General features: G+C 50.7%; 1 long non-coding RNA gene across 3 annotated transcripts in view; it reads left to right on the top strand.

Moving 5' to 3' along the window:
• Positions 1-2,078: 2,078 nt before the first annotated feature.
• LOC149122557 (uncharacterized) overlaps positions 2,079-6,000 on the top strand; it is a 56,726-nt gene continuing 52,804 nt past the window's right edge. Inside the window, exon 1 of one of the 3 annotated variants that reach the window (XR_016218909.1) lies at positions 2,079-2,323. This is a non-coding gene — a long non-coding RNA (uncharacterized LOC149122557). The remainder of the gene's footprint in view (positions 2,324-6,000) is intronic. The other 2 variants (XR_016218907.1, XR_016218908.1) reach the window with 2 other exon arrangements.

The following is a 6,000-nucleotide window of genomic DNA, read 5'->3' as shown; positions in this document are numbered from 1 at the left end:
CCAAGTCAACAATGAGCAAAATGATCCACCTCCAGATTAAATGTTCAGTGGTTCTCTCTGAACTGCCGAGTATGCATGATGATCTAGTAATTACCAAAGTGGACCATCCATGCCTGTTGGGTACCTTAGGACCAGTCTTGGATTCCTTAAGTCTAATGGGCCTTTGGAATATCCAGATAACTTGGGCAGAAGTTGATTAACATTTTTATGAGTAGCTGGTGTATGCTGCAGGCCAGGCCAGGCTGTGATCGTGGGAATTCCTGAGTCATTTCTCCACTGAGTCTTCCTAAGGAAGATTGATTCTAGGAGGCTCCTACCCCTTGAGGCATCCTAGGTCTCCCTGGAGACTCAGAATCTTGGGCAGTGATTCCTCACATTCCCGTGAGCCTTTTCCTTTGAAAGCCACAAAGAACTGGAAGGAGGATCTGGGGTCTCTTTTCTTCCTTGCACCAAGACTCATTCTGAGTTTTCAGGAGCCCCTGACAAAGGTTTAATGACCTGCACCTCGGAATGCACTAGGGGGCAGAGAGTGCTTCCTAGTGTGGTCCAGGCTGATGTCCTTTCCCTTTACTGACATGGTTTCAAGTGTTTCTATGAGGTCATTACCTTCCATCAATGTTCTTGACTGCATTACTTATCTACTGATGCAAAACTAACTACCCACAAAACCAACAAAGATTTATTATTTCTCACAAGTCTGTGGGCTGGTTGGGCTCAGGTGGGAAGTTCTTCTGCTTTGCATTTAGTTGGCAGAAGCCACTTATGTGGCTGCATTTAGCTGGGAGCTTAGCTGGAGCTGGAATCCCAAGGTGGCTTCAATTATAGCTCTGGTTCCTCAGCTGCGGTGGTTAGAAGGGCAGGGAACTGTGTGGGCTCTCCCTCTCCACAGTTTCTCATCATTCATTGGTCTGGCTTGAGTTTATTCACATGGTGGCTGAATCTCAAAAGGCCAAAGATGGACACCATCGGATTTTTTTTTTTTTTTTTTTGACAGGCAGAGTGGATAGTGAGAGAGAGAGACAGAGAGAAAGGTCTTCCTTTTGCCGTTGGTTCACCCTCCCTCGGCCGGTGCACCATGCTGATCCAAAGGCAGGAGCCAGGTGCTTCTCCTGGTCTCCCATGGGGTGCATGGCCCAAGTACTTGGGCCATCCTCCACTGCCCTCCCTGGCCACAGCAGAGAGCTGGCCTGGAAGAGAGGCAATCGGGAAAGAATCCGGCGCCCCGACCGGGACTAGAACCTGGTGTGCCGGCGCCGCTAGGTGGAGGATTAGCCTATTGAGCCTCGGCTCCGGCCACCATTGGATCTTGTACAGCATGGGTCTGGGATTGACTGAACATCACTTCCTCCACATCCTTTTGATCAAATCCCACATGAAGTCATTCCTGGTTCAAGGGGATGCAAGGAGAGGCACGTGGTCAAAGAGAGTGGAGGAATTATTGGCACCATCTTCTGAAATAATTTACCACATTCATGAAAGGAAGGAAGACAGTGAAAAGATCCATTTTGTGTGGCTCAGATAACATATGAGTTGCCCTTTCTTGTGTTAAAATTGTCTCACATGGACCCTTTGTAGGATTTCAAGCAGAAGCCTGCAGAACTCCTTTTTATTGATTTTGGATATTCTCATTAAGATTAAAGCACAGCACAATTCAAACATGCAATGACAGAAAGCAGATCAGTGTTTGCCTGGAGCTTGGAGTAGAAACAAGAGCTGAGAGCAAAGAGGTGCGGGAACCTTGGCAGGGTGGGGGAGGGGGTGGAAACCAACTGAATCTTGAGTGTGGTGGTGGTTACATGGGTGTATGCATTTGTCACAGTACATTCGGCTATACACTTGAAACTCCTACCTTGGTGGCTTTGAGTGAAAAACAATCCAATCCTCCGTACTCTGGAAGGCTGTTTGAAATGTGGTTAAACAAAGCGGTGTTGGGGTATTCTATATTTACAAACAATGGTAAATTCCTTAGGGGAGGGAAAGGAAGCACTGAGCTAAAGGGGATGTTTTGTGAGTTCCAAAGCAGGATGCGCGTGAACTGTGACCACGTCCTCCTGCTGTAATTGTGCTTAAAAACATTTGCTGTCATTTTCATAATGACGTGTAGGTGATTCTTAGTATTTTATAGATTATTGAAGAGTGACTACCTCCTGCTTCCTGGAGTGCAGGAAGGGCTGGGCAGACCCAAACAACCAAGTGTGTGGGTCACTCGTGTTAGGCCGTCTTGGAATTAAACCGATGCCAGCCTTGGAGAGAATTAGTTGGTGATCTTTATAGACTGCTCCAGGGATGGTCTCACTCCAGGAGTCAAGATCCTGCAAAGCAGGTAATCCCAACAGAGTCCGCACAATATGTGGCGTCTGAACAGTGTCAGGAGCCTGGTTGGGGAGGACCTGGGGTGCGGTGGGCCGACGGGTGTGTTAAGCTTTACCTGACAAAGGCCTTCCGCCTGTGCACCTGGAGACAGCGCCAGGGACTGCCAAGCTCTGAGATCCAGCGCTGGGAAAAGAGATTGTCTTGGGAGGACAAGAGAGGGGACGATGTTTAGATTTTCTTAGGAAGTACAGAGGGGCTGGTGCTGTGGTGTAGCGGGTGAAGCCACTGTCTGCAGTGCCGGCATCCCATATGGCGCGGGTTCAAGGCCTGGCTGCTCCATTTCCGATCGAGCTCTCTGCTGTGGCCTGGGAAAGCAGTGAAAGCGGCTCAAGTCCTTGGGCCCCTGCACCCGTGTAGGAAACCCAGAGGAAGCTCCTGGCTCCTGCCTTTGGATCGGCACAGCTTGGCCGTTGCAGCCATGTGGGAGAGTGAAACAGCAGATGGAAGACACCTCTCTCTCTCTGCCTCTGCCTCTCTGTAATTCTGCTTTTCAAATAAACAAGTTTATTTTAAAGTACAGAGCACAGAATTCCCATGTTGGAACGGCAATGTACTTGCTCCAGGAATGGGAAGGGACAGAGACTTTCCCTCAAGGGTGAGTTAGTAGCGATGAAGACCAGGTGATCGGCCCAGGGAGCCTGTGATTGGGAAGGGCCACCCTTGCTCTGTCATATTGCTATACGTGCCAGGGGAATGATGCAGGAGATCTTTGTGAAAGAACTCTGCAAATGAACATGCACTTGGGAAAACAAGTGTTAAGCAGAAGTTACTGTTTGGATAGAACTCACTGTATCCACATCAGCAATGAACTCAATTTATTGCAGCCTTGTCAGCAAAGCACAACGAACCCAGGCTGCTGACCTTTGGACTGCACTGGGTAGCAATCTCAGTTTCCATCAGAAATCCACTTGAACTTTTAATTAGGACGGTCAGGCCCAGGGCAAGCCCTCTCTAGGGCTGCATCTCCAAGGGTAGTAAATGAAGTACACGCTGTCAAGGAGGTGGCAGATGGGCCCACAGCGTGATGGCTTTGCTCCATCAGGGAACCTTCACAGCCCTCCTCCCCCCTGTAAAAATGCAATCCACTTCTTATGAGGGTATTCTGCTGAAGGGCTCCTGGAAAGGACCTGGCTAAATATGTCTATGTTGATCATCATGAAATTACGGGGTATGGACACGTTTTTAATTTTACCTTCCTACAGATTTTTGGATTGTAATAGTCTAGCCCTAAGCCAAAGGAATAAAAAAGCCCAAAGGTAGACTTCAGGCAATGCTCCCCAGAGAGCCTCTCCCCAGCGAGGACCAGCATTATTCGAGTGAAGCCATTTGTGAGACGACGCTACCAGACTTGCCCCTGGTAGGAGCCAAGACCCCTCCCCCTCCCCGGGGAGTGTGGGGTGCGTAGAGCCGTGGGTTCCATCTCGTGCTCTCCACCAGTCCTACACCTGCCTGAACATCCACGGACAGCTTCCCCTTCTTTTATGCCCCTTGATTCTCAAACTTCCTCTCACATTCAATTTTCTGGTCAACGTTCTTGGTTCAGAGTCAAGGGCACCCTTGGAGGAACAGGCTTGGGATAAAATCCCCCTCGCAGAGCCACTCTCACAGTGCTTCTGGTTTCCAAGTGCTTATAAACTGTCGAGTGACTCAGAAACACCGAGGACGGATCCTGACAGAACCCAGAGGGAAAGGATGACTTCATCCAAAGCTGACCCAAGGAAGACGGCGCATCTGTCATGGCCTTGACAGTGTTCCCGGCTGAACGCGAGCTCCTGGAAGCGGGATGTGGGTCAGGGCTCTGCACACATTGGGCCCCTCCTCCCCAAGCTCTCTGCATCCAGAGGCCAGAGGGAGGATGAAGAGAGGGAGAGGGAAGTCAGCAACACTCCAGGCAGCTCGCCTCCATCCTGCAATGGGAACTGGCTGCCCCTGAGGAAAACTGACTCGGCAAGGTGCCTCCAGGAAATCCCTCTCTGGATCTGGGGCAAGCCCACTGGTCATCCTTGCCTGGCCTAGACGGGCCTCCTGCAGCCCACCCAGAAACCAGTCAGCCCTTCTTCCTTCCTTGGTCATGGCCATGGTCCCCCGCAGTGGCCACTCCAGGCTTAAAGAGGCCCAGCTGGTCTGCGGTCACCCTGACGCTGTGCAGCTGGACACGGGGGCTAACGAGCACTTGGGCTTCCATTTCCCAGTCTTATTGCACAGGCCTGGCAGCCTGGAAAGGCCAAGTGCTTCCCCTTCCGGCAGGATAACAGATAGGCTGCGATCATACCACGAGTCGATGTTCTCCACTGCACATGGAAGAAGCCAGAGCGTGGGGTCAGTAGCAAGCCAACGTATGGAAGACTATTCTGCGACTCACGAAAGGCCAGAAATCAAGCCGGAAACCCAGACACCTAGGTTGTCTGAGTGCAGACTTCGGTGTCTGGGTTGGACCACCACTGCCAGGGCACACTGCTGCCCCTGAGAAAATGATACCCCACTGAGTACGCCCCACCCCCAGGAACAGTCCCTCAGGTGCATCTGAATAGTGAGGCTCAGCTCACATGCTAATAGTCTAGCTGCAAGAGATCCTGGGAAATGTAGTTCTGGCCTGAAAGTTCCCCAAAATAGGAAAGGTTTTTATCCAGATGATGCTAGGCAGACACCAAAATGACACAGGTCCATCCTACATTTAGTCTGTGTTTTCTCAAAATGCACATGATCTCTGAGAAGACCCCTCGTATATATGGATCTATAAAAATTTCCACCAAAATAAACTTATCTTTTCATTTCATTTTCCACAAACTTCTTGAAGAACCCCCGTGTGGGGGAGGTTTTTCAATCTGCTGTTTGCTGCTCTCTGGAAAAGCTGAGATGGTACAGTTGGTGTGTATGTTGGTTTCCTGTTGCTGTTGTAATGACTCACCACAGGCTTAGTGGCTTAAAACAACACGAATGCATCCTCTTAGAGTCCTGAACTTAGATTCTTGAAATCAGTTGCACTGGGCTGAAAGCAAGGTGTCGGCAGGTGGGCGTTCCCTCTGGAGGCCCTGGAAGACCGTCTGTTCCCTGTCTGTTCTGGCTTCCAGTGCCATTGGCATTCCTTGGCTCCCGGCTCCTGCCCTGTACGGTCCTTTCTTGCTTCCATCACCATCTCTGCTACTCTCTCCCCTCTCCCTGGCCCCCTCTTAGTAGGACCTTTGTAATAGCATCAGCCCAACTCAGGTAATCCAGGACGATCGCCTCGCCTCTAGTCCTTCACTTATCAGCACCGTCCTTTTTGTCACACGGGTTCCAGGCATGTAGGATTGTGGCCACTTGTGGGGCCACTGTGTAGTCTGCTGCAGTGTGTCTCTGAGGAAGGCTAGCCGGCCTCTGGAGCAGGGTGGGGTCAGCCTGGAGAAATCGACACGGGCCGGAGCCAGGCTCCATCCTTGCCAGTATCCCGGCCTTGGAAATGTTGGCTCAGGACCATCGGACACCCATGGTGTTGCTGAATAAACTCAAATGCCAATCCATTCATTTATTCCTCTGCAATGGGCACTGTTCCTTTCCAGAGAGGCCTGCCTGGTGTCCGAATGCCCGTGTGGCCAAATGTACAATCCAGAGGCTGTTTGGTGAGCTGAACTCAAGCAAACAGTGGGA

The sequence above is a fragment of the Oryctolagus cuniculus genome, chromosome 13 (assembly GCF_051225735.1).
Source record: "Oryctolagus cuniculus isolate XC-2025 breed Fujian yellow rabbit chromosome 13, ASM5122573v1, whole genome shotgun sequence".
In the NCBI taxonomy this organism is placed as follows: domain Eukaryota; kingdom Metazoa; phylum Chordata; class Mammalia; order Lagomorpha; family Leporidae; genus Oryctolagus; species Oryctolagus cuniculus.
This window is presented reverse-complemented; position numbering and strand designations above follow the sequence as displayed.